At 37.6% G+C, this 11,535-nt stretch overlaps 1 protein-coding gene across 1 annotated transcript in view; it reads left to right on the top strand.

The window, feature by feature from the left end:
- The first annotated feature begins 5,485 nt into the window (after nucleotides 1-5,485).
- The window catches only part of GOLGB1 (golgin B1), a 71,796-nt gene continuing 65,746 nt past the window's right edge, over nucleotides 5,486-11,535 (top strand). Inside the window, exon 1 of the mRNA XM_069475105.1 lies at nucleotides 5,486-5,682. The gene's annotated coding sequence lies outside the window, so the exon portion shown is untranslated. The remainder of the gene's footprint in view (nucleotides 5,683-11,535) is intronic.

Here is an 11,535-nt window from a genome sequence, read left to right as displayed (position 1 = left end):
TTTCAGCTATTAATGCAGTCTGCCCAGATGCCTCAGTTCTGAACAGCTGCAGTTGATATGCAGCAACATTCTGTTGTTATTTGACTTCAACTAGAAGTCTTGGAGAGTCTGCAGAAGATGTTCCAAACTCTGGCTCATGTCTGGCTCTCGAAGGGCTGCCCTGGCTCTGTGGCTCTAACTGGACTATTAGTTTCAGTTGCCCTAACATGGCACCACCACTTGATTGCTCACCCTGGCTTTGCCCTTCTTCTCTTCACAGGCCCCATCAAGCTCCCTGGAAAATAATCTGTCATGCAGTACTTTTACTTTTGTAAGGAACAGCTTTGGCTAGAGTAAATATGGAGAAAGAAAGGTATTAATAGTAATGACAAAAGTAATCATAATTAAACTACATCTCTCAACCTCACCATGTCAACCACTGATCTTTTTTACTGTTTCCATAGTTTTGCCTCTTTCAGAATGTCATATTGTTGGATCATATAGTATGTAGCCTTTTCAGATTGGTTTCTTTCACTTAGCAATATGCATTCAAGGTTCCCCTTGGTCTTTTCATGACTTGATAGTTCCATTCTTTTTGTCACTGAATGATGTTCCATTGTATGAAATGTACCACAGTTTAGCCAATCACTTATTGAAGGACATTTTGGTGCTTCCAAGTTTTGCTAATTATGAATATATCTGCTATAAACATTCATGTGCAAATTTTTGTGTAGACATAAGTTTTCACTGATTTGGGTAAATATCTAGGAGCATGATTGCTGGATCATATGGTAAATTTGTATTTAGCTTTGTTAGAAATTGCCAAACTTTCTTCCAAAGTGATTTTACCATTTTGCATTCCTACTAGCAATAAATATGAGTTCTTGTTGCTCCATATCCTTGCCAGCAGTTGATGTCAGTCGATTTTTGCCATTCTAATAAATATGTAGTGATATCTCATTGTTCCTTTAATTTGCAATTCCCTAGTAACATATGTTGAGCATCTTTTTACATGCTTATTTGCCATCTTTGTATCTTTAGTTCAGAAATTTTGCCCACTTATGAATTTTTTTAATTTAAATTTTTGAGTTCTAAGAGTTCTTTGTATATTTTGGATATCAGTCCTTTATCAAGTAGATGTTTTGCAATTTCTTCCAGTCTGTGCCTTGCTGTTTGTCCTCTTAACAGTGCCTATTGCAGAGAAGAAGCTTTTCATTTTAATTAAGTCTAACTTATCAGGTTTCCCCCCACTCCCCATGGATCATGTTTTTGGTGTTATATCTGAAAAGTCTTTGCCAAACTAAGGTTATCTAGATTTTCTCACATATTATCTTCTAGACATTTTATAGTTTTGCATTTTACATTTTGGTCTTAAGATCCATTTTAAGGTAATTTTTGTAAAAGGTGTAAAGTGTGTATCATTTTTTGCAAATGAATGTTCAATTGTTCCAGAACCATTTCTTGAAAAGACTATCTTTTCTTCATCAAATTGCCTTTGCTCCTTTGTCAAAGATTAGTTGGCTATACTTATCTGAGTCTATTTTTGGGCTTTCTATTCTGTTCCACTTATCTATTTGTCTGTTCTTTTGCCAATACCATGCTGTCTTGATTACTGAAGCTTTAGAGTAAGTCTTGAAATTGGGTAATGTCAGTCCTTCAATTTTGTTTTTCTTCAGTCTTGTTTTGGTTATTCTGGGTTATTTTCATATAAACTTCAGGATTAGTTTGTCAATATCCACAAAATAACTTACTGGGATTTTGATTGGGGTCATTTTGAATATACAGATCAAGTTGGGAAAAACTGACATCTTAATAATATTGAATCATTCTATCCATGAGTATAGAATATGTCTCCATTTATTTAGATTTTTAATTTCTTTCATCAGAGGTTTGCTAATTTCCTCCATATAGATCCTGCACATATTCTGTTATATTTATGCCTAAGCACTTTTTTCTTTATTTTTTGGTGCTAATGTAAATGGTATTGTGTTTTAAATTTCAAATTCCAATTTTTCATTGCTGGTATGTAGGAAAGTAATTAACTTTCATATATTAACCTTTTATCCTGCAACCTTGCTAAAATTGCTTATTAGTTCCAGGTTTTGGTTTTTGTTTATTCTTAAGTATTTTTCTACATAAACAATCATGTCATTTATGACAGTTTTTATTTATTCCTTCCCAGTATGTATATATTTTATTTCTCTTTCTTGTCTTACTTTAGGAAGGAATTTTGGTACAATACTGACTAGGATTGGTAAGAGAGGACACCCTTGCCTTGTTCCTGATCTTAGGGGGAAAGAATCTAGTTTCTCACCATTAAGAATATTAGCTATAGTTTTTTTGGTAGATGTCCTTCATTGAGTAAGTTTCCTTCTATTCCTAGTTCTCTGAGTTTTATTTTTAAATCATGAATGGGTGTTGAATTTTGTGAAATTTTTTTCTGCAATGAGCACTGTGATTGATGTGATTTTATATTTTTATATATAATTTATATATTCTGAAATTATATTTTAAGAAAATTTTCTTCTCTATTATTTATTTGTAGAGAGTTTATACAATGCACTTATAATTTTTTTAAGTTTAACAAACATTTATTGGGCATACACCATTGAAGATATCACATTAGGTATGAAGAATGCATTAACAAATAAAGCATGAAACTTTTGGGATAAGTTTACATTTGGAAAAGGGGAAGGTAAGAGAGGATGATGAGGAAAGAACTGAAAAAGGGGAGAAGGAATTGGGCAATAGTAACAAGAGAGGATGTGACATTTCTTATCCCCCAACCTTTCCTCACTGTACTTTTAATTAGGGGAAAGGTCACTCTCTAAGGGACACCTGAGTGACCGCAGACTTCTGTGATTCCCGTAGTCTCTAACTGCTCTGGAGCTCAGAATATCCAAACCCCTTAGCATAAAATGGCATGCACCATTTTATGACCTACTCTTTGCCTATCTCTTCAGTCACATCACTCAAGTTTCCCAAACAGTCTATCCACATGCTGCTCCATCTACCTCTGCTACTCTTTACCTTCTTATTTGCTGGGTCAACTCCTAATTATCTTTATCATCTTCATCACCCTCTCAGAGCCTAAACTGCTTCTATTAAGTTGCATTTTAAATTATTTCAAGTCCTTCAGCGCCCTTTGAAAAAAAGATCAGCTTAGTTCTTTAACCTCTCCACTCCATTTTCTTCTTTCATTCCCTTAGTGTTCACTGTAATTCTCACTGAATGACCAGTCTGTGCTCACACAAGAATAGAAAGTAGGGCCATAAGAAGACCTACTAGACAGACAACTTCTAATATCTTCTCCTATAAGAAAGTTTTATTCTGCTTAAACTGAAAGATAAATTCTAAGGCTGAATGTGGAAACAGGTAAGTATGTAGAAGGGCAAAGTTTGTGTAAGGAGTACTCAATAAGGCTCTCAGGTGACGGTTTCTGTTTTATCTAAGGTAGAAAAGCAAGTTCATCTGCTGTGAATGTAAGCAGTAGGTATGGGGTTGGGACTTGATAAAGGTGTTAAACATTTGAGTAATTGTTGTGGGAAATGGGAGAGGAAGCCGAAGACACCAAGGATTTGGGAGTGTGCTGAGGATGTAATACAGTTGGAACTGAATGTATAGTAGTCATGACACTGATGACACTGGCACTGTCCTGATGTCTCCAGCAACATTTTGCACTCCAAAGTTAGGAGTAGAGAAGACCAGTGGTTGGACTGATCCAGGCTTAGGGCTTTGGCTGGGTGGGTACAACAAGAGAAATGAAAATATAATGTATCATAGAAGTGTTACAGTTTTGACACTGGATAGCTACTTCAAATCCTGGCTCTGCTCCTCAGCATGTGACCTTGTGCGAATTATTTAACCTTCTGAAGTCTTATCGTCTCACATGTAAAATGAGGACAATTATACATACTTTATTGATTCAACAGATATTGAGTGCCCTACTCTATATTGTTCTGGGATCTGGATATATAGGTGAGATGAAAAGAGACAAAAATTCCTACCTTCTCAGAACAAATAAACTAATGAGGAGAGAGAAAATAAGCAAGATAAATGAATAAAATATATGTTACATGGCAAAAATGCTTAGGAGAATATAACAAAAGAGGTATAGTGTGTACAGAGGACTGCAATTTATTTCTCAATTTTTAAAATTGATACATATTTGTACATATTTATGGGGTACATGTGGTATTTTGATACATGCATATGATGTGTACTATATTTAGGATATTGATTATTTTGAACATTTATCACTTCTTTGTGTTGGGAACAATAACAATCTCCTAGTTATTTTGAAATATACAATATATTGTTGTTAACTATTGTCACCTCATTGCACTATCAAACATTAGAACTTATTCCGTCTACTTAACTGTATGTTTGTACCCACTAACCAGCCTCTCTTCATTCCCCCTCTCCAAATACATAAACCCTTTCCAGCCTCTGGTAACTATCATCCTACTCTCTACCTCCACGAGATCAACTTTTTTCAGTTCTCACATATGACTGAAAACATGTAATTGTCTTTCTGTACCTGGCTTATTTCACCTAGCATAAAGACCTCCAATTTCTCCAAATGGGTAGTCAGGAAAAGCCTTACTGAGCTGATGTTTGAACCTGAAAGGGTTATGGAATCACTAGGATGAGGATGCATATAGTGGGCTAGCTGAACGCACAGTATGACTCAATAGATTCAAACTAATAATTAAATAATTATTCTCATTGTCCAGAGAGTGCTTGAAATGATAGATCATTGGAAGCTGACTGCTGTCCTCCCTTTCCTTAGGGTTTTAAGAAGAGCATACATGATTTCCGTCTCTTGCTGGAGCTCCTTATTAATTCCCATTCCAGGGCCTGAGCCCTCACATCTCACCCTTTGCTTAAGGCCTGGCTCAAATGTCACTTCCCTGGAGGCACATTCCTGGTAGTCGCCATTCTCTATCTCTCACACTCATGTCCATAGAGACATCGGCGATCCTCTTTCATACTGACACCGGGTTTTAGTCCGAGTTCCGTCACTAAGTCACTGTCTGACTTTGGGCAGTTCACTTCTCCGGTTCTCATTTCTCATCAGCAAAACGAAAAGGTTATACTATACAACCAATAAGCGCCTCTAATATTTTACGACTCTATGAGGAAAGCCAACATCCCCACTCCCTTCTCAAAGCTCATTCAACAATCCTAACGGCAGCTGGTGCCCACAGTCCCAAGTCTCTGCAGAAGCCCAAGGCATACTCTCGATCAGTCGCAAGCAAGGAAGCGGAGGAATTGAAGGAATCCAGCACACCCACCTCACACCGAAAACACCTGACCTTTCCCAGAACGCCCGCCCTCTCGGCATTTCCGGTCCTTCCCCAGATCTTCTTCCGGGACACTGGCTCCTGTCTGATCCCGCCCCTCATTCACTCTTTAGAGTCCATTGGCTGTTTCTTTGAGGAAGCGGAGCATTTTCTGGCGTTGATTGGTTTCCACCATTGTTGATAGGTTAGTTATAAACAAGGCGTGCCTGGTCTCCCTGGTAACGCCCTGCCGATAGCCTTGATTGGTTAATGTCATAATCCCATCTTCCGTCCCAACTGCGAGTGGTTGAGTCCCCGGCGGGGCGCGGCGGTGGTAGGTGTCGCGTAAGGTTCCCGAGCTGACGTGGCTTCAATTGGGAGGGGGGTAGCTGGAGCCTCCGGCGGCAGCCGCTTCCAGGTGAGTGGGGGACACTCCCCAACTCCTCCTCTTCGCGAGTCTAATAACGGTCACCCCCGCTACGGGGACCGCGGGAGCTGCCAAAGCAGCCACACTCGAGTCCCCTCCCCGCCCCGCCTCTCCCGGATTCAGTCCGGGATCCAGTTATTCCCCCGCCTCCCTTCACCTACCAGGCCTAGTTCTAGTAACCCACTTGCTTCTTTGGCCCCTTCTGTGTGCTTTGGGGTGCCTCTGCGCCGCTTTGGAGCACATACTCGCTGTCTGTCCGCTGCCCAGGACGTTTCTCCTCTGAGAGCAATGTGGAAAAGCGCCCAGGTCAGTCCTGTCCGCACGGCCTTGTTCCCTGAGCGGCCTGCTTAAGCCGGCCTCCGTACGCAGCAGCTGACGTCGGCGAGAACCAGCCTTGCCCCAGCAGTCAGGCCCTAAACAAACTTAAGTGTCCCAAGAGGGAGGCGGGACCTAAACAAATCAAAGGTTTTGAGGGCGGAGATCACAGAAATATTGGAGATATTAATGCAAACGGAGGCCTTCAATAATCTTGCTAATGCTAATGAGTTGCTGGAAAGATAAGAAGAGAAGGATGATACCCGCGATCCCACCAACACTGAAATCGCAGGAATCAGAGGTGGGCAGGCTGTCAGAGAAAAGGGAACCTTGAAGAGAATTCTGGAGAAAAAAGAACTTGATTTGATTGTGTGGAGTATGTTTATTCTGCATAACAGGAGTGTGAAGGGGAGGATGAGTCCCTTGACGAATGAGGAATATATTTGTCTGACTTATTTAAGGAGCTCCAGTTGGTTTATAGGGAGAGAACAATTTAAGAGTGGGAAAAGATATTTAAAGTAATGGATAAGTACTTTCACTTTTGGAGATAGCTGGAAGCTGTCAGAGCACTTAAAGGACCCGTGTACAGTTCTATGCAAGATGGCAGTGAAGAACTCCTTACAGAAAGGCTTGGCGGCCTGTCCAGAAGCATCAATTAATAAAATTTGTATAGTTAGAATGATCATGAAGGGTCAAATTCAGGAAATACTCTGTTGGAAAAAGGGCAGGCTTTGGTCTTGGAATAGATATAGGGAAAAAGTTGAAGAGTACTAGAAATTGCAGACATTGTGCGCTGACTGCTTCACTTTTACTTTTCATCCCTTGACCATGGGATGACCATTTAATGCTTCCCTCTTCACTGCATTAAATTTGTTTGACTACATCAGTAGTCTCTAAACATTTTTAATTGCACATCCTATCAGTAAAACATTTTTGAGCATGAATCTCCCCAAATATTGTATGTTTACCTGCAGATAGTGCATGGCTTCCACTGGAAATATATATGTATAAAAAATAAAATGTGCAAAAGTATAAATTTAAAATAATGACATTCAAAAAAAATGTTTTGCCTACACTGTAGGACACTCCTAACCTGATTTGAAGATCACATCAAGGTGTCTCCTTGTTTTTTTTCCTTTTTTTTTTTTTTTTTTTTCACTTACCAAGTTGTGTGCCTCTTTGTTTTTTAAGAAAGTTGTTTGCATCTCTGAGGATCTCCAGACTGTGGGACCTCCATTATTCTGGGATGCAGCCCTTCTTAAAAATAATCATCTTTAGAAGATACTTTTTTTTTTTAATTTTCTGAGTTTTAAAGGCCCCCTTTCTTTTCCTATCTTTGAATTAATGGATTAATTAAAGGGATGTTGATTTTACCCTTGTTTATAAAATCATTCATTAACTTCTCTAGGTTAACTATTATTAGGAATACATTATTTGGGACACATCTCACCACTGATCATTACATACCAGTCTGTTGTTTGGAACCACTATGTAAAAGGAGATTAGGCTCTATAATACTGTATTTTTAATTAAGCTATTTTAAAACCAGCTATGTATGCTTCAGTATAGAAGGTTATAATGTAAAAAGAAAAATCGCTTTCTTCCCTGTCTATTGATCCTCTTCTCCATTTCCTACTTCCCAGAAGTAAGCATTGTAAATAATTTCTTGGTTATCCTTAAGAAAGTTTCTGATCATAATGAAGGACACATATAATATATACCCTCCTCTTTCTCCTTCACAAATGGAATCCTAATACACATGCTGTTCTATACTTTTCTTTTGTCACTTAATACTGTATATTAGATATTTTTAATATCCATAAGTATAAAACTTTTAAATGGCTACACAGCATTTCCTTGTAGAAATGTAAGACATGTATTTAGCCTGTCCACTATTGATAGATATTAGATTGTTTTCAATCATTAGTCATCCAAACACTGCTGTAGTGAACATTAGTGTATATGTATCTTTGGCCTTTGTGTGAACCTATCTGTTGTGTAAACAATATGGAAATATTTGGGGCCACGTTACTATGAATCATTTCATTTGAGTCTATGTACAGCTCAAAAAAAGCACCTATATGACTATTAACATAGTGCCTTTATGCCTTCATCCCTATTTGCAGAAGGGTGAGAATGTTGGGTGATGAGGTTATCCAGAAAATAGAATATCTTTTGTGTATCTCTACCAGGCAGAAAGCTTTGTGGAGCTGTGTGATTGGGAAAAGGACTTAATTTCCTTATGCCTTGGTTTTCTCACTTTAAAATTGGAGACATTGATAGTGCCTCCCTGTTGGGGTTGTTTTAAGAATAAAATGAGTTAAATAATGAAGATAAGTTATAGGTAAAGCAATTGGAGCAGTGCTTGGCAGGTAGTGCTGTATATGTTATACCTACCACTGACTTCTGGATTTGTTTAATGAAAATAGTAGCTTTTTTGTATCATGAAAAATAGTTTTTCATTTTCTAATTGTGAAATTATATCCTAATATTGAATATGCTTTTCCCCAGCTATATAGCACACTATTTTCCTATTAGCTCCTCAACCTGATTAAGAATCACTTTGAGAATTAGAGAATTAAGAAAAACTACTGAGTCTTAACTAAATATGCATTAAATAAGTTTGAGGAGTCACCTCAGTGGAAGTCTAACCATCACCTGTGTTGTTTCTGTGGAAAAATGTGATTTAAATTCCAAAGCAAATGGTGCATATGCGTGTGGACACAGGCACGCACTCACTGTCTTTAGTTATTTTGCCTATTTTCCTGTGCATATTGTGGTAAGTTCTCTGTCATTAGGGACATGCCTTATATTTCTTTTTATATTTTTATAGTTCCTGGTATAATGCTCTCTACCAGGTAGATATTTTTAAAATAGTAATTGTTCATAACAGTGAAGACTTTGAGAAAACAGGCTTCTTGTTTAATTCTAAGTGCCACTTCAACACACAAGTGTTGAGGTCCTGTGGCAGGGTTTGTGGAAGGTATGGCCAGTGTGGACTTTGAAGTATTGTTTTATTTGCCTGAGTGTTTTAGAATCCTAGCCTTGGCATAAAGATCTGTATTTTGTTCTTTTCCTTAGTTGCTTATTCATGATTCTGGTCCTTTATAAAACAACAGCAAGATCTTTGTCCAGCACACACATTCCTTGCATGAATTTACTACTATGAACATGAATATTCTCCCTTGTACTAATTTTTATATAAACATTTGCTCTTCTACAGTGGGCTAAGAGAGGGGGATACCCATTTTTCTCCATTTAGCTTAAGCATGGCTACTTAGCAGCTCTCTTGCCCTCAAGTTGCCAACCTTTGAGCTAACCAAAAGCACTTATCTGTGCCTGTGAGATGCCCTTCCATTTATATTTCCAGATTATTCCTTTAATGTCAACAGCTAGAGCATAATGGGCATTAGAATAGTTCTTGTCAGTCTTCATTTTAAGATGAGGAAACTGACACTTAAAAGGTGAAATGACTTACCCAATGTGATACAGCTTCTTGTTGAGCCAGAGTGAAAGCCCAGTTCCCTAGCTCCCAGTTTGCTGCTCCTTTCACTGTATCATCTGCTTTCCTGTGGACATCTCAGATTTTTTAATCAGTGTATAAGAGACTCCTCTTACCTTGTCTGAAATGGTACATCCCTGGCACTGGCCCAGATTTTTATCTCATTTAAATACTAGTCTTTTCTTTCTTAAAACATACATATTTTTAAATGATTATGTGAGAAAAGTAATCTATTTTCCATTTAAAGAGCTCTTTATCTTATTCTATTGATCTTTTTATCTTATTCGTATATATTTAACTGAGGTACCTTGGAATGTCTTAAGTTCTCTGAGTGTCAATTTTCCCCGTCTATAAAAAATGGGGATGATAAACCTGACCTTGCAGATTTTAAGATTAAAGTGTATATACAGTGTCTGGCATACTTACTTTGTATTTAAATTAAATATTGCTCAATAATTGTTGTCATTACTATTATTATTATCCTATGTTCATGTGTTTGTGTCCTTCATGTGCAATGATTTTCAGTAGACATACCGTCCTAGAGAGGATCAGTCAGAAACTCATGTGTGGTAGTGGTATAGGGAAGAGAGGAGGGCAATTATTTTAATATAATTTGAAAAAAAATATTTTGGATTTTAATTTTATATAAACAGAAAAGAAAAAAGTCATTTTCACAACAGAGATTATATTAAATAAGATTCATCACAATCTTCTTGGCTAATGATATGCAAAAGATTTGATGTAAGTCATACCACCTATGGATCGGGTGGGTGTGTGCAATGGGTGCTTGCATACACATGGTAGTTTGACATTTCTCTAGAGAGGGTATGGCTTAAAAATGGTTAAGAAACACTGTTACTGTATCTGAAATTTCAGTACTTTTTGGTTAGCCTTAAGGGTAGTAGCAGTAGCAGTGGGGCCCAAGCTACTTAGAGCAGAAGCTGTGGGTGTGAACAGCAGGGCTATGATAGAGGTGGAGTTGTGGAATTTGAACTGAAAGTGACGGAAAATGGCCAGTGAGTTAGGTATATATAGGTCAGGGTGTGTGACAAAGCCCAAGGTTAAGTCAATAAAACACTCCTATGGACTGCCTCTAAACATAATTGCTCAACTATTTCTGTTAATTAATTTTTTAAAAAACCTTCTTATTGTAAAATAAGGCACAGATATAGAAAACCACACCCCAAAAATGTACAGCTTACTGATTTATAAAGTGAACATTCTTTTCATAACTACCAGGTCAGGAAATATAACTTTGCCAGTCATCTCAGAAACATATCTCAGTCATGGCCCTCTTTTTCCTCCCAAAGGTGATCACTTTCTTCTGGTTTCTTTATAGTTTTATTACCCAAATGTCAATATTGCCCTTTTTGACAAATTTGATGCATCTCTTAAGACTTTTACTTGTAATTTATCTGTCGCAGAACTTAAGCCTTTTTGGAATTGCACATTCATGGGACAGTTCAGCACGTTCCGCTGTCCTCTGCATTTCTTGCAAATGGGTAGCAGGATGGCGGAGGCTTCATCAGACTGAGGTTCCATCCCTTTGGCAAGACTACAGGCGGTAGTAGGTTCTTTCATCAGGAGGTTCTAATGTGTGGTTTTTGCCCTTTTGTTGTTATCAGCTGTTGATGCTCGATGTCTAGATCTATGAGTTTATTAGGGTTTGTAAAATATTAGAATAGATATTCCAATTCTACCATTTTGTTTTCTTTTATTAGTTGGAATAATTTTATAAGGAGATGCATCTCCTCATATATTAATTTGCTTCCTGAATGCTGAAGTTCAAATAGGAAAGGCAAGATAAAACCTGGTATTTACCTAGTTTTTAAGGTAGTTCATTCAAGTGGTGACTGGTTAGCTTATTATGATTATGAACTTATGGATTTAAATATTTTATGTTGGTTTCAGTCTATTGTAATTCTTGTTCTTATATAAACTCAAATTGTCCTTTTAGCCAATGGGAACCTCTTCAGTTTGGCTCCTGGGTCCTTTTGATATGACTCTCATAGTCTTTGATAGCTTCC

The sequence above is a fragment of the Eulemur rufifrons genome, chromosome 7 (genome assembly GCF_041146395.1).
Source record: "Eulemur rufifrons isolate Redbay chromosome 7, OSU_ERuf_1, whole genome shotgun sequence".
Taxonomy (NCBI): domain Eukaryota; kingdom Metazoa; phylum Chordata; class Mammalia; order Primates; family Lemuridae; genus Eulemur; species Eulemur rufifrons.
This window is presented reverse-complemented; position numbering and strand designations above follow the sequence as displayed.